This window comes from Sminthopsis crassicaudata, chromosome 3 (genome assembly GCF_048593235.1).
Source record: "Sminthopsis crassicaudata isolate SCR6 chromosome 3, ASM4859323v1, whole genome shotgun sequence".
In the NCBI taxonomy this organism is placed as follows: domain Eukaryota; kingdom Metazoa; phylum Chordata; class Mammalia; order Dasyuromorphia; family Dasyuridae; genus Sminthopsis; species Sminthopsis crassicaudata.
In genome coordinates, this window is record NC_133619.1 from 453012338 (window position 1) to 453037957 (window position 25620).

A 25620-nucleotide genomic window follows, 5' to 3' on the forward strand; every position below is an offset into this window, starting at 1 on the left:
CTTTATTAACTAAATAAGAAGGTTAGATGACCTTAGACGTCCCTTCTAGCTCTAAATCTTTGAGCTCTGGATACTATTCCCTTTGACAAACATTTGGTAAATGTGTAAACCACTGCTAAGAGTTGTTGATAACAGAGATAGATGTAACACAAGCCCTGGCTTCTATATATATATATATATATATATATATATATATATATATATATATATATATATATATATATATATATATGCAAAAGAACAAATACACCCAAAAAATATGGTTTTAAAAGAATAAAATAAGGAGGCAAATATAGAGTATTAGTGAGAAATTATTTTAACCAAGTTTGCAGAATTCATGGAAAACTCTTGGAGATAATAGGGCCCCAAAGGAAAGAAGACACTTCAGTAAACCAAGTGGGTGAAGAATTCACTGAATGTCTAGAATGGCAAGATCAAAGGCACAAGACAGAAGAGGAAAGGTACTGGAAAGAAATCCAGTTTGGCTGGAATATGTGAAGGAAAGAAATATATGATTATATAGTTAATTTTTAAATCATTTAAAAAAAAAAAAAACAAAGTTAGGGCCAAAGACAGATTTTAATGTGGAAGTAAGTTAGGTTTTTAAGTTATTGAGTCTGAGCTATAATGGACCATTCAATCAGAAATATTCAGAAGCTATCAGAGGTTTAGAAGGAAATAAATCATTGTATAAGAGATGAATAACTCATAAAATTAATAAGAGAGAAAAATATGCTTTAGAGATCAGAGTGGGGAGAAATTAGGATAGACTAAAATAATGAAGTCCTCCAAGGAATTTTTTTTACATAAATGACTGGAGGTGTCTCTACCAACTATCACCCTGGTACTACAAACTCAACCTTTTCAAATCTGGCTTATCCTATCTCTTCAAGGCCTATTCCTCTTAACATCCTTAGAGATTATATGAACATCCTTCAAAAATCATCCAAGCTCAAAAACTTAGAATCATTTTAGACCCTGATTTTTTACTTCCAATTAATTGCAAATTCCTTCACCACTTTAATATCTTACAGCTGTCTTCTCCTCTCCATCCATTGATTGGAGCTTCCATTTTAACTTACTTATTATATTGTTTATTTCTTATTTAAGAAATTTCCCTGCATCCAGTATTCTCTCCACTGCCCCCATCCCCCAAATTGACCCTTCAAGCTCTTGACAACAATACTCTTCCTATTCCTAATGAAATATTCTTTCATTAAAATTCTCTGACATGTCATAACAGCAAAATGGAGATCCCATATCTTCAGAGGCTGCATAAGGACAGTAAATAGGATTGGGGGTTACTGTGTATTTTTGTTCTATGCCATGATTACCATGGCTAAAGAACTGATGACCAAATCACTGAGCTAATGTTTATAAATCTAACTGTTTTCAACAAGTTGGCTCTCTGAAAGCAAATATAGTGTATTTCCAGGCCCATATCTGAAAGGCTTTTCAGTCAGTAAACATTCAATAGTCAATAAATATTTATTATTTGTTGTTGTTTTGCTGTTCATGTTGTACATATCTGATACTTCATAAGCCCATTTGCTTTTTGTTTGCAAAGTTACTTGAGTGGTTTGCCATTTCCTTTCTTCAGCTCCTTTTCCAATTGAGGAAACTGAGACAAACAGGATTAACTGACTTGGCTAGGGTCACACTGGTACTGTCATAGGCCAGATTTGAACTTAGGAAAATGAGTCTTCCTGACTTCAGGCCCAGCATTCTATGTATCACCTAGCTGCTTTTTTTGTTTCTGTTCTATAAGATCCAATTTTATTCTGGGTTTTGTTCTCATAACTTTATTGATAAATATTGGTAAATTAAGGAGATATCTTCCTCAATCATGTGAAGGCCTCTCTTGATGGAATGGGTGGATGACAACAGCTTGTTCCAATGGTCCTGGGCATTGTGGAACACTTAGAGTTTAGTCAGACACAGAAGGTCATTTTCATTTACTGCATTCTAAACCATCTCCAGTTGTCTTGAATTTTGTATTGCCATTGAACTTCAACAACTCTTAAAGAGTATACAAACTGACTTTGTATATCTCTGCCTCACTTAAATCCAATTCACATATTTGGCTACCCATGTTCAAAAGCTAGGGATACAAATAAGAAAAAGAAAGTCAGTATCTGCTCTCAGAGAGTTTATAATATAAGAAAGGGAGAGGACCACCAGCGGGTATCCAGCTTGGGGGCATGATGTTTTTGTAGTTGAAATGAAGCAGAGCAGCTAATGGGAAATGCTCTTTGGAGGAGTTTAATACTTTACCCATAGCTTTCTAATCATAGGGGAAAAGCAACTGGGGATAAGGAGATATTAAGTATCAAGGCTGAATCATTTTCCATGAGGATGAAATTTCAAGTGATGAACTTATCCTGGGGAAATCCATAGTATTCATCAAGTTGAAGCCAAGCAGAAAGGCTAGTGCAAAATGAGGTTATGGCTAACCTTCCAGAGTTGGGTCTCCTTTTCCATGCATAGCCTTCTTTTTCACTTAATTTTATTTTTTCAATGAAAAAATAATTTTCTTCTTTTCCTCTATTGAAAAAGAAAGAAGAAAAATAAAACCCAGATTATAAATATGCATAATCAAGCAAAATGAATTCTCATATTTTACATGGCCAAAAAAGTCTTTCTCAATCTATGCTTTTGTCTACTACCTTCTTATCAATATATAGGCTGCATGTTTCATCTTCATACCTAAGGAATCCTGGTTTTATCACTGTGTTACATTGATCTTGTTTGTTTTTCATACATAGTCATTTGTCCTTGAAACATTGTTATAGTATGATTTCATGTACACTAGAAAATAATGAAAGTTATAAGCTTTATCCAAGTTTGGTAGAAACTATTTTGGGTGTAAATTTTGAGATCAGATTCAATGAATATAAGGTTTGCAGCAGATCTTTTAGAGACATAAGAAAAATATATAGGCTTCTATGTATGTGTCTGTCTATTTTTATGAAAGCTAAAAGAAATTCTCCAGGTTTTCCACATTTGGGATCATGATCTCTGTCCAATTTTGGATCATTCCCTCTGTAATTACCTTATGCTAAACATGATTTAGGTTTCCTCATATAACTCTTTTCTCATCTATACTGACAGCACAGTGGTAAGGTAACCTGTATTTGGACCCCTAGAGAAGATAATTTAATTATAGAATACATTGATTTACTCATAAATAGTTGACATTTTGTTATAATTTGATCATTCATATCTCCTATTTACTAAGACACTTGGATCCGCATATAGCATTTCTAGAAAGCTATCTAAGAATCAGTTAAAAGTGGGAGCAGAACAATATAATACACATATTGTCAATGAAGCATGTTAGAAAGGGATCAGATGCTATAAAACCCTTCCTTTGATTTGAATTTGACAATGGTAACAGGACATATGTTCAAAAATAAATCTTACAGCAAGGCAGTTTGTCTTTTATATCTTTGGTGACTTCATCCACATCATTAAAATTCACAGTAGCAAAATATGAATTTGGTTAAAACTCATACCTCCTCTGAAAACTCTGAATAAACTTGAAATGGGATCCCCTAAATAGAGTGAGCCAGATGTTTGTACCTAAAGCAGTTACATGTCTTTTATAGAGCATGTATGTCTTCTTATGGTTTTATAAGCCTTATTGCACAAATATTATTTTAATATTATTACTAATTATGACAAATTCCATCTAATAATTTTTTAATTTTTTAGTACCACATAGTCAAATGTTTTTTTTACTAAATTTTCTTGATAATTGATAAAAATGCAACATATATTATACATATACACTTTTTCCTGTTAAGAAAGACTCTTTTATTTAGAATCCCTTATTTAAATGTATTTCTTTCCAAATTGGCCCATTAATTTTAATGAGGGCAAATATCAGAATGAAAGTTATTATGCATCATGTCATATTCTAAGGCCTAGAATTTAACTGTGCAGGCCTATATTAGTTTATAGTAAGATTCCCTCTAATCTGTTAGGTCTAGAGATAATATAGCATTGAATTGAATAGTGAATAGTGGAAGATTGACTTGAAATCAGAATAGTTAAATTCAAATCCAGGTTCAGTCCATTTGTAGTTGTATGACTATGGGCAAATTACCAAGCCCTTCTATGTTTGTTTTTTCATCTTTGAAATGACAAAAATGATCATACTCTATGTACCTTAATAATGAGATGTAAAGGAAATCACTTTATAATTCTTAAGATATTGTGTAATTGTGAGTCACTATCACTAGAAAGCTGATCTAGCAGTTCAAATATATATATATCAAGATAGCTCTGGAATGATGCATCTGTCTAGAATGCTTTTAATCAATAAGTTAATAAACAAATACTATATTTCACTTATTATGCTGAGCTTAGAATAAACAGGAAAAAACAAAAACACTTCTTATTTTCAATAAAAACAATACATACAAAAATAGGTATAGTCAAAATACATACAGAAGAGGTAGAAAATAGCTTTAGAGGAAAAGGATCTAGCAATAATAAAGGCCGGCAGAATGTGGTGAATGTGTTGAATTTTGAAGGAAGCTAAGATTCTAGAAGACAGTAAGAAGGGAGAGCATTCAGTGAAGGAAAAGGGAATAAACATTTATTAAGCACCTACTATGAATCAAGCAGTATGCTAAGCACTTTACAAATATTCTAGCAAAGATGACTAACAGACAGTGAAAAAGTAGAGACAGTGCATGTGTGATGAAGAACAGGAGACCACCACAGAAGGTATGAAGTTGAGTAATATATAATAGGATAACACGATTGGAATGGGCCAGATTGTGAAGAATTTTAACTGACAAAGACATGATTTTATTTTTAATCCTAAAATTATTAGAGAGTCACTGGTGGGATGGCAAAATCAAACATGCACTTTAGGAAAATCACTTTGACAGCTTTATAGAAGTAAAGAGATTAAAGTGGAGAGGAGTTGGAGCCAGAAAGACTAATTTGAAGACTATTATAATGGTCCAAGTGAGAAGAGACTTGTTGGGATCAAATAAGACAAATATGTATGAAGTCCTTTAAAGTGCTGTAGAAATGTGAACAATTCTTATCATCATTCCCCTCCTATATTTGCTACTTTGGGCAATATAATAAATAAAAATCTGTGGTTTTATGTATCAAAATAGAAAAATTAAAGGGCAAGTTTGTCCTTGGATGAATTTTATTTCCATATGTGTTTATGTGTATAGCCTTGGTTATTCCTCAATTAGAAATCATAACCTGGATTACAGAGGATGAAAAGGGAAGTAATATACATTGAAGTTTGAAATATAGTTTAGGGGTCAGGTTATCCTAATATTACAGAGAGCCCCTAGAGGTTTTTTCTTATTTTAAGTAGGAGATTCACTCTGTACTTAATGAAAAATCACTGGCAGCTATCTGAAGAATGAGTGTGACTGAGGAGAGACTTGAAGTAGGGAGACCAATTAGCAGACCATTGAACTGGTCTAGGCAAGAGATAATGAACATAAGGGAGAGAGTAGGGATAGTGATAAAGATTTGGAAATTATATGCATAAAAATGATAATCTTACTCATGAGAGTAACAAGTTCAAGTAGAGAACATAAAAATAAAAGATTGGGATAAAGATTTGGGAAACATCTATTATTGTTTAATAATTCTTCAGTTGTATCCAGTTCTTTGTGCTTCTTTGGGGGGTTTTCTTAGCAAAGATACTGGCGTGATTTGTGATTTGTGATTTCCTTCCCCACCTCATTTTATAGATGAGGGATTGAAGCAAACAAGATTAAATTATTGTCCAGGGTCACAAAGTCAATAAATGTCTGAGGCTGGATTTGAACTCAAGAAGATGAGTATTGTTACTCTAGGTCCACTACTCTATCCACTGAGCCACCTAGATGTCCCTGCAGTTATAGTTAGGAAATAATATAAACGATGAGCTAGTAATGATTTAAAGGAGCAAACAGGACTAGTAGGATAAGAACTAGGAAAAAGCAGTGCCCACAAAAATTCGGAGGTGAGAGAGTTTTCAGGAGAAAGAGGGTAGACAAAATCTAATGCAGAAAAAAAGTCAATAAGGAGGAAGGAAAAAAGATAAAGTAGATGTTTAAGAAAATCTAGATAATTTTAGAGAGAATAGTTTTAGTTGAGTTGGAAGTCTGACTGTAAAGGTCTGAGTAGTGAAGAAGAGAAGAAATGGAACCAAGTATATATAACATTTTGTAGATGTTTGTTGATAAATTGAGAAGTTATACAACAAGATAGCTTGACTGGATGGTAGTATGGTAGTAGGATGGCAGTATGGTAGTAGGATGGTAGTTAAAGGTGTTTTAAGGATGGGGGAGCCTCAGGCATATTACTGAGAAAGGCAGCTTCCTTATCTGATAAAGGAGACAGTGGTCTCTTAAGTCCTTCACATTTCCAAATCTATGATCTTATGACTAGATAAATTCGGAATCCCATTCCAGTACTAAATCTAATTTAGTCTGCAATATATGGAAGTTCTGGTCCTTTTCTTTTTCTTGTGCTGGTAAAAACCAGAGTTGGGGGAGAGGATCATATAACATTAAGCTCTTCTTTTGACAGTTACACCTTTGTTTATTTATCTACTCAAGAGTATGACATTCCATTAATAAATAATGGACATAAGTATTTCACAATTCCACAGGTCTCATATATATGAGAGACACTACACACACATGCATACAACACACATATGTATAGTGCAGTGTTAGGATTACTAGGTGAGAACTCAGGTTGTCTGGACAGTGACAAGGTGAGAACTCAGGTTGATTTGATAGAAGGAGCAAGCTCATTGGCTGAAGTGGTTCTTCCCAGAAGCCCTTGCATTATCCCACGCCCATTCTCTGGGAGGATAAAAGAGGACAGCACTCCAGGAAGAGGAGAAGTCTCTGCATTACATCAGGCTTGACGGGGCTCTCTGCAGGAAGGGAAGTCACTTCTCTGGACAAGAGTTAACACCAACTGCCTGGAGACAACAGTTCACTACAGTGCAGGGTGTATATAGATATTATATGTGAACATATGTGTATGTCACTATAGTAGTCATCTCTTCATCTATGTGTGAGGCTGTGTGGCCTGCCAATAATAACAATTTCAAAATGATAGTTTGTATTTTATAAGAGCATAGACTCATAGATTTAAAGTTGAAAGGGATCTTAGAGGCCACCTAAGTGGCCAAAAAAAGATTCAAAAAAGGGTAAATTACTTGCCCAAGGTCACATAGCTAATAACTCTATGAAGCAGAATCTGAATTTGTTTTCTGTTCAAACCTTAGATTTTTATTTAATCCTTTTTTTTTTTTATTTTCACTACAATAGAGGGTTTAGGACAGACATTAGAGGTATCAAGATAAGGAAAGATTATCCCAATTTTATAGATAAGGAAATATAAGTTTGGACTACACAGACAGTATGAAGCAAAATGAAAATTAAATTAATATTTTTTGCCCTATGCCCTGTTGTCTCAATAAACTAGACTGCAACTGGTAGGCTGGCCTTTGTCAGGACAATGATAATCAAATTATCCATAAGAAAAAAAATTTTGGTGGGCACAGAACCAGAGAAAGGAAATAAGTTGTTTCCAAAAGGAAATCCGAATCAAGCCAATATGGCTTAGCACCAAAACCATTAACACCCCTCCCCTGCCAACTCATTCTCTCAGCAAAATATGTCTGTCCAAATAACAGTTGCTAGTGATAAATCAAAACTCCCAAAATATAACTGTAAAACTCCTGAGTGTAGAGAGAACTATATTAAAATGAATTGAGAAAATGTTTAATAAATAAATAATTATATGATACAGTGTAGACAATGTTAATTTGTGATTTTGTAAGTCAATATACAACACACAGGAATTGAATTATATCTGAATTTGTCATTGCTTCTCTAGAGCAAAGCATACTTTCTCTTGGTCAGTGCTTGAAAACAAAGTCTTTTCCTCTTTTTCCTCTGGGGAAAGAGGGAGAAACAGAGAGACAGACAGAGAGACAGACAGAGAGACAGACAGACAGAGAGACAGAGAGACAGAGAGAGAGAATGAGGGAAGAGGGAGGGAGGGGGAGAGGGAGATAGACTTTCCCTTACTGTCCCATAACATAATCAATATTGCTTTTTTTTAGATCTGTTAGAGAAAGGCGAAGTTAAACATAGCTGCTAAATAGTGGTGCTTTGCAATTTTGAAAAAAAGGGAGTGTGGGTGAAATGGAAAGTATCAGATTTGGAAAGAAAAGAAGTAGGTTTCAGTGCCAGCTCTGACTCTTGCTTTCTCTGTGACCTACCATAAGTCACATGACCTGTTTGGATCTCAGTGTCCTGGCCTGTAAAATGAAGGGATTGAACTAAGGGCCCTTCTAGCTCCAAAGTTATCATAAAGCCAAATAACAGAATAAGGAAAGCTTAATTTCTCATTGCTAGGGACTGTGACTGAAGCAGAACTTCTGAGAGCTTATCAGGTCTCTAGGGAAGGGGTTGAGAAGTTGAAATGGTGGCTGAGGAAACTTCCCCAAGAGAGCCTTGGGAAAACAGTCAGAGATTAGTAATAAGTGAAAAATATCATGTGGAACAGAGAAAGGGCCCCTCTACTATTCCCATTCTGTCTTACCATTTCAGTCATATCACTGAAGAGAAGACTACTCTCTGAAGAAAAAAATTAAAACTAAAGCTTGGCATTACATGAGAAGCCAGAATTGTCTTTGGGAAGGGAAAGTGGAGAACATCCTCTTCATAGAGGAATAAATGGCACCCCTTCTAGATCTCATTTCATAAAATATTATTCATGCTTTTAACTGGGAAATTGATAAGATCACACAAAGTCATTTAATTGGTGGGTCTTTGAGCAAAGAGAATTAAAGCAAAATTCATTTATATTTCAGAAAAATAAATGTAGTCTACATTGGGTTTTTATCACTAAAATCAGTCCTGGAATGGGTCCTAAAAGGAAAAGAAAGACTCTGGCAGATTCTAGGGAGATTTTAGGATTTGGGGATTACTTCCTGAGACCTGGGATTTGTTTATAAAGTTCTTCGAAGTATGTTGCCCAATAGATTTATACTTAAAAAATTTAGTGGACTTCCTAGCAGAGTAATTTCCCAAATTACTGTATGGATACTAAGTACACCTGACATTTTGTGGTAGAAAATTTTCCTAACCAGATAGAACCATTTCTATGGCATAGCAAAGATAGGGGAATTGCCAAGCTTCTGTGTGTACATTTGTTTGGTCCCCTGAATTATTAACATTAAATCAGTAGGAAAGGCAGCATATCAGTATAAGACCTGATTTCAAGTCTTGTTTTTAGCAGTTGGAAACATAGATGGAGAACCGAAGGGAAACATAAAGATCATCTATTCCAACTATCATATTTTACAGAGAAGTTGTAACTGGCCCAAAGTCATACAAGAACTAAGTGATTAGGAGTTGGACTTCGAACCTAGATTCTAGGATATCAAATCCAGCATACTGTGCCTCATTGCCTCCAAGTGACTAGCCCTTGTCCACAGGAAAGTTATTTAACTTCTCAGGGGTTGCAGGTACCTTTCTGGGATTGATCTACATTAGCACAGGAAACTTTCATATTAGAATATTCCCACAATCCAGACTTTCCTGCTAGTTTATGGTCACACTCAACATTCCTATTGTACTCTTCTTCACTAAGTAATTTTCCCCCAGTTTCAAACACCCTGAGCATGACATAAGTTATTATTCTATTAATATGGAGGGTCATTTGAATTTTCATTTTTGAGAATAAATTGTCTCAAGGCACAGAAACTTTTATATGACATATTAGAAGCTATTAAATATATATCATGTCTTATCTTGCTGTGATGTGCTTTATTTTAAAAAGATGCAAAGCTACTTATTGATTTTGTCATTAAACACTTTTTGTGATAGTTTCAACTAAATAATATTTTCTATTTCAATGAAGAAACTTTAATAGTTTATTTTTCTTAAATTTCAAAGGTATCTCAAACTTTTAACTATCTCAAAATGAATTTTTCTAAGTACTTTTTATGAACCAAATTAAATCAAATTCAGAAAGATATTCAAAAGGCCACTAATACTGAAAACTGTGGGATGGAAGAATGAATAAAGAATAATACTTTAATTAACTAAAAGCTGAACTTTGCCTTGGTTTTCACCCCAAAAGAAGGCTAATTAGAAACAACATGGTGAAATATTTTTTCATATGACTTTTACTGAATGAGGCCAAAATGACAATCATGATAAAAGGAGAAAATTGAATTTAACTCACAAATTAAAAGAAGAAAAATGCATACTCTGTGGCCTCTTTATTCTTTACTTAATTCACTAAATTATTCCTATATTAGGACAAAATAAATCACTGAGTGCTTCAATAATTATCACATCAGGGATGTGTTAATGTAGAATGATAGATTTAATGTTTAATCTTTCAGAATCAAAACTTCTTTCCCCCAGAATTTATATATAGATTATTTTAAGGTTGTATTCTCTCTGAAGAGGCAGATAGAGAATAAGTTTGGAAAACATATATTCTAATTCTACCTCTGACATATATTGACTGTGTGACTCTGGGAAAGTCATTTATGCTCTTGGTACTCTGTGTCACTCTGACTATACATTGCTAATAAAGAGCAAACCCACATTGCTAAAGGGAGTTTCCTACAACAATGAAATTACAAACCTAAACCTGTATACTTATCTTATTTTAACTGAGGAAGAAAAATTAATATATGTATATTAATAATGCATGCCTATATATATGTATATGTATACATATATATGTATATATACTAGTTTTAATGCTGAAAACTCAAGTAACAAGATCTTACTTGAACTAAAAGCATGCTTGATTTGTAATCCAGAGAAATGTATTGCATTCCCAATTCTGACCTTTGCCAGGGCATGGGCAAGACAATTGAGTCTTCTGTGCTTCAGTGTCTTCAACTATAAAATGGATATGGCACAAATTGGCCTGAATAGAAAGTAAATTACCTCTTCTTCTAAACCAAAGGAAAGAGAAAGAAAGAAGTGGTAACTAAAGAATTAGTAAATGAAAAATAAAAGATTTATTAAGCATTTACCATGTGCCAAAGTGTGTACTGAGAGTTTCAAAGCAAGACAATCACTATCTTTGATTGAATAAACAATATAAGGGGCACTAAAGACCAGAAAGAGTTGTTTTAGTAGGGGAAATAAAACAACATGGAAATTTATTGACAGTTCTTACCAGTAGGCATTTGGTGGTACAGTAGATAGAGTAGTACCTGGAGTAAAGAAGACTCCAAGCTCAAATCCAGTCTTAGACGTTAGTTAGGTAACCCAGAACAAGTATTTTAATTTCTGTTTGGTTCAGTTTCTTAAACTGTAAAATGGGGGAAACTACAGCATCTACTTCACAAAATTATTGGCAAGATCAAATGAGAGAGCATTCATTAAAGTACTTAGCACAATGTCTGGCAACTAATAATAATGTCATATAGGTGTTTATTCACCCTTCCCAGTAGCGATAGCCATTTTCAACTTGATTATACTTCTCAAGATGAGATTTGAAAGTAGAATTGGAAAGTAGGGAAGAGAAGAGAAAGTTTTGAATAATTACAGTAAAGAATGAAGAATGAGATAGGTATCAATAAAGCAAGAAAAAGTATCAATCAATGAGATTGTGTAAAATAAATACATTTATGATGGATAATATAATTAGAGATAATATCACTCATGCTACCTACTTCACAAGATTGTTGAAAGTATATTATATCACTAAGCATTTCTATGAATTACTATTTTTGCTACTAAACAATTATTAAATAATTATGGTCATTGAACTTTGAGTACATTATCACTCTTTGACTCAATTAAAATTCTTCTATTAAGCAGATGCTATTTTGTTATGTTTCAGGCATATAGATGCCATACTACTTTAAAGAACTAAGAGTAAGAGGCAAAAGATGGAGAGATATACATATAGTAAACAAATACATGGTAGAATGAGGTAAATGAAAAAGGGAGGTTCAAGAAAAGAATGAGGAGAAAGTTAATCACCTTTACCAGATGAGGTCCAATTTGGCTTTCTGAAAGAGGTGGCACCTGAGTTGTGCCTTAGGAAAGTTGAATGACTTCAGCAGATAAAGAGGAGAGGAGAATGAAAAATTAGTCCAGTTGTGAGGGAACAAGTGACTGAAATATCACTTTCCTCAAAATTATTTCTAATTATGTTGCTGTTTATAGGTTTTCCTTTTCACATCAAGCTCTTCCTTGTAATTTGGGCTAAAACAGTCACCTTGTCTCAGATGTATGCCCTCTGGGTTAATCTTTCTGTTGTTATTGTTCCCCAGAATTTTGTACCTGTGCCATTTTTGCTTGAAATTATGCTCCAAATGGTCTATAACCATTTGTTTTGTCAGTTCAGCTTGCCTTGGTTCTATTTGATGACTGTCTGGATAACTGGATTAAGTCCAACAATTCAAGTATAGCTGGTACAAAAAGCATGCATTCTCTACTAGTGACTAAAGTGACTTTGAGTATTTTAATGATAAAACTTAAACCATTTGCTGCTTCAGAGTGTGACATTTGCTTCTCCAGCATAGATATAAACATTCATTGTTTTTATTTGGATAAATCCATTTTTTTCCCTAAACTGAAATTGGAAGTTGAGTTTTAGCATCCAAGAGGTCCCAGTTAAGAATTTCTGGGGACACTAAGGAGAAGATACCAAAGATCTGAGTATGTGATTTCTGGACCACTCCCTACCATGATGATTCTAGATGAATTCATCTAGATGAATTCAGCCAAAATGCTGGAACTCTGTCTTCCCAGAAATCAGCCGGAGTCAGGATCACTAAACGTCTTTATTCTTGATCTTTTACAGTCAAGGTCAGGGGGATAGGACTAGCAATCTCACACACACCTTCCTCCCTCAAACGCCACGAGAGACTGAAGGATGGAACTGAATACTTAACTTGGTAAACAGAAAGAAAGAAGTGCAAATTTAACAACTTCTTGGGGTTGGATTACTAGGCTGTATGAAAAGAAATGAAAAAAATAAGAGGAAAGAACTAAAAGGTAGGTAAAGTTAAGTAGCTTCTAGGTACAAAGATGGAATTCTGCTCAGCAAATGAAATGACAAGTGAAAGAAACAAGCCTAAGGAAAAAGGAGTAGTGAAAAATGCTCTAATTTCATTGTTTTTGTTGTTGTAATAATAATTTATTACTATCATTTATATAACTCTTTAAATTTATCAAAGTGCTTTATATATTTAAATCCCATTTTATCCTCACAGAAAACCTGGGATATATGATGCTATTATTATCTTCATTTCACAGATGAAAAAAATTGAGGCAGACAGAGGTTGTGACTTGGGTCAGAAAGTTAGTGAGTATCTGAAGCCACATTTGATCTTAGGTCTTCAGGCCCAGAGTTCTATCCACCTTATTGCCTCTAGGATTTATTTTCAGAGAACTGTATTCATAGCCGGACTTTTTTCTATGACTACTATAACTTAAACAAGTCACAGCTTTTCTGGCACTTAGTTTTCTTCATCTCTAAAACAGGGGATTAGATTGGGATCTGTCTCAGTTCTAAATCCTGTGAAACCTACAAAAGTATTGAGCAAAAGACCAGCCCAGTAGAGAATGAAACCCTTTTAAGGTCAAAGAAACAAAAGAGGAAAAAGAAGCCAGAGAGACAGACTAAGGTAGAGATAGATTAGCATATGTAATGCTATTCTCATATACCATACAAAATTATTGGGGCACTCAGTGGTTGACACCACAACATTAATACGTGGAATTAGAGAAAAATAGAAATCACATGTAGTAATTCAAAATCCATTTCTGTGAAGACTAATATGTCCACTTTAACAGAGATATATGGTAAGTTTTTTTTAGTTATATATTAATTTGTATATTTGAATCCAAGGATACATACATTCTTTGAGCAGAAAACCATTAATAGTAACTAGAGATACATAATTTATTAGAAGGGCAACAAATAATTACGGAAGCTTTGGAAATATCAGAGAAGTTTGGAAGATATATGTTAAGGAAAGGAACTAGTTTAGAAAAGATGGACTCAGGGGCTGGCAAAAAATCTTGGGAGAATTTTTGAGAAATTAAAGAATGCCAGGCTTTTGTATATCAACTAATAGATGTATCGACTCTTATTGTCATGAATACTCTACAATAGGGAACTATAACATTCTGTTTGGGAGCTAAGGGTCAGCAATAATGCTAAGAACTGAATTCAGAAAGTAGTACAACTAATCTTTAGGAAACCTTGGAAGCCAAGGACCACATTTTAAATCATTCATATGCTCTAGATCATAATTTCATCCAGGTGGCACACAAAATCATTATGGCATAGGAGATATTTGTAGGTTGAATCACTTGAATTACTCAATCAACAAGTATTTGTTAGGTGCTTATTATGTGCCAGACATGGTGCTAGGTGCCATGGATACAAATGCAATGAAGGCAACAATCCCAACAAATGAGGAGATCACATTTAACTAGGATAAAAGAAGACCATACATAAGTCTATAAAGAATAATTTCAGTGAGTATAAATATTAATATATACAAATGTTAAATACAAGGTAGTTTTAGAGTGAAGGTATTAGTAGTTAGGTTTCCCATAGAAAATGGTTGGACCATATTTTGAAGGAAGAAAGGTATTCTATGAAGCAGAGTTAGGAGGAAAGAGAATACACAATTACATAGTACTTATTATATGCCAGGAGATATTATGCTATGTTTACAAATAATATCCCCTTTGACCATCCCAACAGTTGAGGAAACAAGCAAACATAGATCAAGTAACTTGCCCAGGGTGATACAGTCTGAGGTTGAAGTTGAACTCCTTCTCTACCCATTGTAACACCCAGCTACCTCTGAACCAACTCACTTCCCATAGGGAAGGGCAAAAAGGGTTTGGTTAGATTATGAATTGGAACAGGAAGAATAATATTCAAGAAGACAGTAAAAATAAGTTGGGTGCATATTGTATAGGCCTTTAAAAGATAAATAGAGGATTTTATACTTGTGTGGAGGAGCAATAGGAAGTCACTAGAGTTGATGCAATTAAGGAATACAACTTTGGCCAAGAATCACAAGGAAAGACTTGTTAGAAGTGAACTGAGATATACATGTGGGTGATAAGAAATGGAAGGCATTTCTGGTTACCTCTTTAACTTCAATATGGCTTGAAATATAATATTTGATATAATATTATAGGGCAGAGTTTAAGTAAGAATCCAGAAGGAAAAAGGACTGGCAGAGAAACTGACAGATTTGATAAACAGAAATATGAAATCACAAATAGCTCAAGGAAGGACAGGAATAAGTTGTAAGACTGAAAAAGGATAGGCCTGCAAACTGCAGGGAAAAAAAATAGGTTAATATCTCTACTTCACCTAACCTCAGTCTATTTGAGTCATGTCTTGCAAGGTCATATGACATCCCTTCTGAAATCATGGCCCAAAAAATGGCAGATTAATGCTGACAAGCCAGGTGGACCTAGCCTTCATAAAATGATGTTTTAGTATATCTCATAAGAATTCTTAGCACTAGAACTTTAATTTTCTATCAATGCAAGTGAAGAAAAGAAAATGCATTTCTTTGATCACATCTTCATTAAAAGTTTTTTCAATTCATGATTTAAAAATGGAAGAGATCTTAGGGATCTTAGGTCCAAATAATTCATCATACTGATGAAGAAATAAGCCCAGAAAAATTAAGAAATTTGTCCAAACCCTTTACTTTAAGCCAGAAGAGCTAAATTCTATTCCAGGCCCTCTGAATCCAAATTGTTTCCCCATTATCCTGTGGTGCCTCTTCTTTAAGGGGCAGGAAGAGCCTTGGTGAGATCAATAAACCTTAAAAGCAGATAGCTTCTTAGGATTCTGCTCTTACTTGGCTTGGGCTCCTATGTAACCTTACATTCTAATTATCCTTTCCTGCATTCATATAAAAAATCTTCAATAAAAGTTATTTTAAAGATAAATGTGCCTTAAATCCAGAGGCTTCCAAAATTTTTGGATGGCACTGAACAGAGAAGTTAGTGCTCCCATCCTTGTATTTATTTATATTTTTCTATTTATATTGATTCTTCATATATGTCCATATATATGTGTACATGTATACTTGTTTCCTTATTAGACTACAAGGTACTTGTGAGTAGAAATTCTTTATTTATATCCCTATCACCCAGCATAGTTCTTAACAAAAACTAATAAATATTTATTGATTTATTAATAAATTCCGACCAACCCAGATTCAAGATGTAAAACAATAGGTAGAAAAAAATTAGCAAAACCCATACAATATATGAAGGAAAGAAACATAGAATAAATCTAGTCCTGGATGGAGAGATTGTGAATGCCTTTAAATGAGAAATAGAGGGGTTTGTATTTATTGTAGAGAAGAGATTTTTAACCTAAGGACTATGAGCTTTTCTTAATTCTTTAAAACCATTTTGACATAATTGGTTTATTTTGCCATTCTACACATTTTATTTTATGTGTTTAAAAATGATGTTCTAGGAAAGGGACCTGTATATGCAAAAATGTTTTTGGCAGCCTTTTTTGTAGTGACTAGAAACTGGAAATTGAATGTTTGCCCATCAATTTGGAGAATGCCTGAGTAAATTGTGGTATATAAATGTTATGGAATATTATTATTCTGTAAGAAATGACCAGCAGGATGAATACAGAGAGGCTTGGAGGGACTTACATGAACTGATGCTAAGTGAAATGAGCAGAATCAGATCATTATACACTTCAACAACAATGTTGTATGAGAATGTATTCTGATGGACGTGGCCATCTTCAACAATGAGAGGATCCAAATCAGTTCCAATTGATCAGTAATGAAAAGAACAAGCTACACCCAGCAAAAGAAACACTGGGCAATGAGTGTGAACCACAACATAGCATTTATACTCTTTTTGTTATTGTTTGCTTGCATTTTTGTTTTTCTTCCCATGTTATTTTTACCTCCTTTCTAAATCTGATTTTTCATGTGTAGCAAGACAACTGTATAAATTTGTTTACATATATTGTATTTAATATATGCTTTAACATATTTAACATATATGGGACTACCTTCCATCTAGGGGAGGGAGTGGAGGGAAGGAAGGGAAAAGTTGGAACAGAAGTTTTTGCAAGGGTCAATGTTGAAAATTACCCATGCATGTTTTGTCAATAAAAAGCTATTTTAAAAAATTTAAATGATATTCTAAGAAGTGGTCTATAGGCATCATCAAATTGCTAGGGGGCTACATGACACAAAAAGAAGTTAAGAATCTCTTGATTAAAGCCAATAAGAAGCCATTGGAGCTTCTTAAGTAGGGGTATGAAATCATCAGACATAGACTTTAGATATGTCATTTGGCAGCCTTTGGAGAAAGGATTAAAGAGGATAGAAACTAGAGAAAAGAAAAGATAAATCAAGAATCTGTTAGGATACTACAGTGGAAAAGTTATAAATATCTATATAATAAAGTATAATTCAATATGGAAGTGGATATTTTGGCATATGATGTTATATCTGATGATCTGTGGTGTATTCAATATGAAAAAGGGAGTTTTGGATGAAAGTTTGGCAAAGAGAATTCAGTTCAACAAATATTTATTCAGGATCTTCTTTGTTCAAGACTTTTGATGGGAAGAGAAAAATAAATGTACATGAAAGCAAGAAATGAGGGACATTAGTTAGTAAAGAAAAATTTAACAGTAAGGAGATGTGAAAAAAAACAAAGTAAATAGGAGCAAAACATTAAAGATAGAGAAAAATTAAATGGAAAGAAGCAAACATTTATGAAATTTGGCTTAGATCAATATTAATTATGAAACCCCATTTGGAAGAAGTTATTTGTAAAAGATCTAAGTTCATGTGGAAAGGAAATTCAAATGATATATAGTAGAATATAAGCTAATACAGGAATTACTGAAGAAACAACTCCTTGCTATTTCATTAGTAAAGTAATTTTGCTTGTATTAAGAAACTATCTGTCAATGTTTGGAATCGACATCTGATTCACCATTTTCCATTTCTAATTATTACCCAGGGTTATCAGAAAGTAAAGAGGATATTGGGAGATGGTAAAATTATAGCTTCAGTGGCAAAGAAAAGCTTTCACATATCAGGCTGATTGCTTCACAACCCAAAATAGTGAATTGTAACTAATTTGAACTATATTGATCATAATCAAAATTAAAGATCCTTTTTCACATATTAGGGAAGTAACATTTGATGAGCCAAGAATATACAAATATTCTGGAATATATGGCTGTCAAGAAAGTTAATTCGATTTTAGGTAACACTATCTTTCTAGTTTTAGATACTATGAATTTCAATCACTCCACCACAATCACCACCACTCTGCTCTGCCATAGTCAGAATATTTCTGGAGGATTACATGCATTTCTGGACACCTAATTTAAGGAAAGCAATTATTAATTAGAATGACATCAAGATCATGCCATATGAGGATATAACAGAGAAATGAAAATGGTCGGTCTAGAGAAGAGACGATAACTATCATTAGTTATTTGAATGGCTATCCCATGAAAGGGAGATTAGACTAACTCTGTTTGTCCAAAGAGAACAAAAAGAGAAAATTTTGATGAAAGTTGCAAAGATTACTTTAGGGTAAATGCAGAGAGAGCAACCATAACAGATCTGCAGGTATCATGAGCAGTCTCAAGAGACAGCAGCTTCCCTTAAATGGAATTCTACATGTGAAGGTTCATTTGTCACATCTGTTTGTATATGGTATTCTTCTTCAATTATGGGTTGAACCACATGCCATCTGAGGTCTGTTTAAATTATGAAATTTTATGACCCTTTGCTGGTCCATAAGTTTTCAGTAGAATGTGTGTTCTTAAGGAAATAGATTATTCCTTAAAGGAAAAGATTCATTCTTTATATTCCCTAGCATTTATCATGGTTCTTGGCATATAGTAGGACCTAATAGATGTTTACTGATTTGCTATATATTTACTGAATATTTCCAGTGTGCATACATTAAATTAGAAGGTGGAGAAACACCACATGTCTCTTCATATTCTCTTTCTTGTTAAATGATGACTTGAGAATTTGAAAAGAAAAAAATAGCCAACTAGACTAATAATTATAGTCAACTCGATTTCAGTTGTCTGAAAGATCTCTGGAGTGCAGTGAAGTATGGTGAGAAGAGGTGAGTGACAAAAAGAGATATAAATCTCTGAGTCAAACAATTGCAGTAGAAATACCCATTCATGTTTTTCTGACATCAAAAATGATACTAATGAAACTATTATTACCTGATTGCTAGGATCCCCAAAGACTACCTTGGATATATTGATTTTTTTTCTCTGTGTAATTGCTATAAATTGCAATATGAAGCAGAATTTAGTCACTGCTTGCAAATATATATTGCTAATGAAAATCTGTGGTTGGTTAGAGGGTTTCTCTCATGATATCAATGGTCCTTTTCATCTCTTCTGTGTTTAGTGAAAAGAGAAAATACGTGTATTGCTACATAGATATCCATTACTATTTTTTATTTGTAATATGTTGCTATTATCCCATTACTCCTTTATTCAGAAACCTGTGGTATTTCTTCAGCGCCAACCAAATTTTTAAATCCTAATTATAACATTAAAGATCTTTAACAATCTGAGTCCAAGGGGCAGAGCAAAGATGGCAGAGAGTAGACAGTTCTTAATCTGAACTCTTTGTGGCTTCCTTCAGAATAACATCAGATTAAGCCTCTGAATGGATTTTAGAGTGAAAGAATGCACAAATATTTGGAGTGTAGCAAATTTCTAGTAGAAGATATTTTGGAAGAACTTCAGGAAAGGTCTTTCTCAATTGGGCAGGAATGAAATGACCCAAAGCAGGCACAGTACAGGGAGACCAGGGCAGAGAGACACATGCTGGGGAATCTACTGAGAAGCTCTTAGCCAAAATACAACAATGATGGTTACTCTGTCCTGGTTCAGAAGTCAGTAGATCAGCAGATTATCTGTGAGACCTCCAATTCAACTACATAAGGCAAATAATGAGCCCCTGAACCCCATTATAACAAGTGGGACTTGGCCACACCCACTCAACATGGAAGGAAGCTGGCATCACAGGTCCCAGGGGAGCATGAAGCTGCTATTGTCTCTAGAAAAAGCTTTGCCATAAGAGTAGAACTCAACCTTGAAAAATGAGCAAAAAAAAAAGCAAAAGAAAAAAAAAATTCTGACCATAGATAGCTATTAGGAAGAACAGACAGATCTCAAGCTCTGAGGATAGTTATGATAAAACTTCCCCAGATGAAGTCTCAAAGGGTGATTATGAGTTGCTCTCCAACTCAAAAGTCTCTCTTGAAAGAATTCAGAAAAGTATTAAAAGAAAGTTTAAAAGATAAAATTGAGGAAAGAAAATGAGAGTTTTTGAAAAGGAAACACAGAATTGTTTGAAGAAAATCATTCTTTAAAATAGACTTGGCAAAAAAAGAAATCATGGACAAAACAACTCATTTAAAAGTTCAATTGGCCAAATGCAAAAAAGGAGGTAAAAAAAGCTATCTGAAGAAAATAATTGAATAAGATTTAGAATCAAACAAATGGAAGTGACTAACTTAATGAAACATCAAGAATTAGTCAAACAAAGCCAACATAATGAAAAAATATAAAATAATGTAAAATAGCTCATCAAAACAAAAACAAAACAATTGATTTGGAAAATAAATCCAGTGGAGACAATCTAAGAATTATTGTACATGCCTGAAAACCATGGTGAAAAAAAAGAGCCTAGACATCTTTTTTTTTTTTTTTTTTTTTTTTTTTTTTTTTTTTTTTTTTGAGGCTGGGGTTAAGTGACTTGCCCAGGGTCACACAGCTAGGAAGAGTTAAGTGTCTGAGACCAGATTTGAACTCCGGTCCTCCTGAATTCAGGGCTGGTGCTCTATCCACTGCGCCACCTATCTGCCCCCCTAGACAATATCTTTTAAGAAATCATCAAGGAAAAACTGCCTGATATCCTAGAACAAGAGGGGTAAAATAGTCATTGAAAAGAATCTACCAATAACCTCTTGAAAAAGAAATTCTTCTATAAAACAGAAGTGGATATCAGACTAGATTAAAAGCCAGAATCCTGCAATATGTCATTTACAAGAAATGCATTTAAAGCAAAGTGATACATACAGAGTAAAGGTAAAAGACTGGAGCAGAATCTATTATGCTTCAGCTGAAGCTAAAAGAAAAGAAAAGAAACTAGGGGTAGAAAATGTATTGGATTGTGCCACAAGAGGAAAAGGGAGGTAAAGCGTGGTAAATTACATCACATAAAGATGCAAAAAAGACCTATTACAATTGAGGGAAGAAGGGAAGAGGGTGAGCATTGTGTAAATTTTAAGTTTATTGGATTTGGCTCAAAAAGAGATTGTCAGACATATTTTGTTTGATAGAGAAATTTATCTCACCTTATAGAGAAATAAGAGGGGAAAGGAGAAAGGAAAGGAGGAGGTTAATAGAAGGGAGAACAGAAGTAGAAGAATAAAGGGATACAAAAGGGGAAGGGATTGTAAAAAGGAAGCATAGATTAAGGGAGGTGTTTGTCAGAAGAAGTACACTGGGAAGGAGGGAAAGGAGGAAAGGAAAGAAAAAATTATAACTTGGGGAAAATAAGATGGTGGGAAATATAGAGTTAGTTATTTTAACCATGAAGGTGAATGGGATGAATTCTTCTATAAAACAGAAGTGGATATAAGACTAGATTAAAAGCCAGAATCCTGCAATATGTCAAAACAATGTTTTTAAAGCTTAAAAAGTTTACATTCATATATAGGAAAAATAGACCCAATAAAAGATATAAGGAGGGAAACTATATTTTATTACAAGGTACCATAGATAATGAAGTAATATTAATATTAAATATATGCACTAAATGATATGGCATTCAAATTTCTCTTATTGCACAAGAAGAATTAGATTCAGAAGGTTAAAATAACCTGGGAAGAAAAACTAAAATGCAAATAGTTCACACTTATTTCCCAGTGTTCCTTCTCTGGTTGTAGCTGATTCTGTCCATCATTGATCAATTGGAACTGAATTAAATCTTCTCTATGTCAAAGATATCCACTTCCATCAGAATACATCCTCATACAGCATTGTTGTTGAAATGTATAATGATCTCCTGGTTCATGTAAGTTTTTCCAAGCCTCTCTTTATTCATCCTGCTGGTCATTTCTTACAGAACAATAATATTCCATAACATTTATATACCACAATTTACTCAGGCATTCTCCAATTGATGGGCACTGATTTATTTTCCAGTTTCTAGTCACTATAAAAATGGCTATCACAAACATTTTGGTACATACATTTCCCTTCTTTAGTATCTCTTTGGGATATAAGCCCATTAGTAACACTGTTGGATCAAAGGGTAAGCACAGTTTGATAACTTTTGGGGCATAATTTTAGGTTGCTCTCCAGAATGATTGGATTCATTCACAATTCCACCAACAATGCATCAGTGTCTCAGTTTTCCCATATCCCCTCCAACATTTGTCATTTTTTCCTGTCTTCTTAGCCAATCTGACAGGTGTGTAGTTTTATCTCAGAGTTGTCTTAATTTGCATTTCTCTGATCAACACTGATTTGGAACAACCTTTCATATGAGTAGAGAAAGTTTCAATTTCTTCATCTGAGAATTGTCTGTTCATATCCTTTGACCATTTATCAATTGGAAAATGGCTTGATTTCTTATAAATTAGAGTCAGTTCTCTATATATTTTGGAAATGAGGCCTTTATCAGAACCTTTAACTGTAAAAATCTTTTCCTAGTTTGTTGCTTCCCTTCTAATCTTGTTTGCATTAATTTTATTTGTATAAAGGCTTTTAATTTGTTATAATCAAAATTTTCTATTTTGTGATCCATAATGATCTCTAGTTCTTCTTTGGTCACAAATTCCTTCCTCCTCCACAAGTATGAGAGGTAAACTATCCTATGTTCCTCTAATATATTTATAATCTCATTCTTTATGCCTAAATCATGGACCCATTTTAATCTTATCTTGGTGTACAGTGTTAAGTGTGGGTCCATGCCTAATTTCTGCCATACTAATTTCCAGTCTTCCCAGCAGTTTTTGTCAAATAATGAATTCTTATTTCAAAAGTTGGGAGGGTTTGTCAAACACTAGATTGCTATAGTTATTGATTATTTTGAACTTTGAACCTAACCTATTCCATTGACCAACTAATCTATTTCTTATCCAATACCAAATGCTTTTGGTGACTACTGCTTTATAATATAGTTTTAGATTAGGTACAGCTAGCCCACCTTCATTTGATTTTTTTTTCATTAATTCCCTCAAAATTCTTGACCTTTTGTTCTTCTATATGAAGTTTGTTGTTATTTTTCTAGGTCATTAAAATAGTTTCTTGGGAGTCTTATTGATATAGCACTAAATAAATAGATTAGGGAATATTGTCATCCTTATTATATTTGCTTGGCCTATCCAAGAGCACTTAATATTTTTCCAATTATTTAAATCTGACTTTATTTGTATGGAAAGCGTTTTATAATTTTGCTCATATAAATCCTGACTTTCCTTTGGTAGGTAGATTCCCAAATATTTTATACTATGGACAGTTATTTTGAATGGACTTTCTCTTTGTATCTCTTACTGTTGCATTTTGTTGGTGATGTATAAAAATGCTGAGGATTTATGTGGATTTATTTTATACCCTGCAACATTGCTAAAGTTTTAGATTATTTCTAATAGTGTTTTAGTAGAATCTCTGGGGTTCTCTAAGTATACCATCATATCATCTGCAAAGAGGGATAATTTGGTTTTCTCATTACCTACTCTAATTCCTTTAATCTCTTTCTCAACTCTTATTGCTGAGGCTAGCATTTCTAATACAATATTGAATAATAATGGTAATAGTAGGCAACCATGTTTCACTCCTGATCTTACTGGAAATGGTTCCAGTTTAGCCCCATTACATATGATGCTTACTGATGGTTTTAAATAGATGCCCCTGACTATTTTAAGGAAAAGTCCATTTACTCCTATGCTCTCAAGTGTTTTTATTAGGAATGGATGTTGGATTTTATCAAATGCTTTTTCTGCATCTATTGAGATGATCATATGGTTTTTATTAATTTGATTATTAATATGGTCAATTATACTAACAGTTTTCCTAATATTAAACCAGCCCTGCATTCCTGGTATAAATCCTACTTGATCATAGTGTATTATCCTGGGGCTGATTTTCTGTAATCTTTTTGCTAATATTTTCTTTAAGATTTTAGCATCAATATTCATTAGGGAGATTGGTCTATAATTTTCTTTCTCTGTTTTCAGTCTATCTGGTTTAGGTATCACTATCATGTCTGTGTCATAAAAGGAATTTGGTAGGACCCCTTCAATTACTATTTTTCCAAATAGTTTATATAACATTGGAGTTAATTGTTCTTTAAATATTTGGTAGAATTCACATGTAAATCCATCTGGTCCTGAGGATTTTTTCTTAGGGAGTTGATTAATGGCTTATTCTATTTCTTTTTCTAACATGGGACTGTTTAACCAATTTATTTCTTCCTCTGTTAATCTGGACAAGCTATATTTTTGAAGGTATTCTTCCATTTCATTTATGTTATTGAATTTATTGGCATAAAGTTGGGCAAAGTAACTCCTAATTATTGCTCTAATTTCCTCTTCATTAGTGGTGAGTTCTCCCTTTTCATTTTTAAGATTAACAATTTGCTTTTCCTCTTTCCTTTTTTTAATCAGATTTACTAAGGGCTTATCTATTGTTTGTTTTTTTTCATAGAACCAATTCTTAGTTTTATTAATTGATTCAATAGTTTTTTTTTTGTTTTTTGGGTTTTTTTTACTGTTTTTTTTTTGTTTTTTGTTTTTTGTTTTTACTTTCTCTCCTTTTATTTTTAGAATTTCAAGTTTAGTGTTTGACTTGGGGGTTTTAATTTATTCCTTTTCTAGAATTTTTAGTTGTAAGCCCAATTCATTAACCTTCTCTTTCTCTATTTTATGCAAGTTGGCCTTTAGAGATATAAAATTTCCCCCTATTACCACTTTGGCTGTACCCCACACAATTTAGTATGATATCTCATTATTGTCATTATCTTGGGTAAAATTATTAATTATATCTATAATTTGCTGTTTCATCCAATCATTTTGTAGTATGAGATTAGTTAGCTTTTTTTATTGAATGTAATTTTCATTGCATCATGGTCTGAAAAGGATGCATTTACTATTTCTGCCTTACTGCATTTGAATTTGATGTTTTTATGTCCTAATATATGGTCAATTTTTGCTACTGAGAAGAAAGTGTACTCCTTTCTGTCTCCATTTAGTTTTCTCCACATATCTATCATATCTAATTTTTCTAGTATTCTATTTACCTCTGACTTTTTATTTATTTTGTGGTTTGATTTATCTAATTCTGAGAGTGCAAGGATGAGATTATAATTTTGCTATATATTTCTTGTTGTAGCTCTCTTAATTTCTCTTAAAAATTTAGATGCTATGTATATATGTTTAATATTGATATTGCTTCATTATCTATTATAGTCTTTAGTAAGATATAATGCCCTTCCTTATCTCTTTTAATTAGATCAATTTTTGCTTTAGTCAAAACAGTTCTTATGAA

The 25620-nt window shown here is 33.4% G+C and overlaps 1 protein-coding gene and 1 long non-coding RNA gene across 6 annotated transcripts in view; one reads left to right on the plus strand and one right to left on the minus strand.

Annotated features, from left to right (window-relative positions):
• Positions 1-25620, plus strand: part of KCNH7 (potassium voltage-gated channel subfamily H member 7) — a 622433-nt gene that overhangs the window by 206441 nt on the left and 390372 nt on the right. The window lies entirely within an intron of this gene.
• Positions 2138-25620, minus strand: part of LOC141562926 (uncharacterized) — a 69088-nt gene continuing 45605 nt past the window's right edge. The window contains exon 2 of the long non-coding RNA XR_012488285.1: positions 2138-2544. This is a non-coding gene — a long non-coding RNA (uncharacterized LOC141562926). The remainder of the gene's footprint in view (positions 2545-25620) is intronic.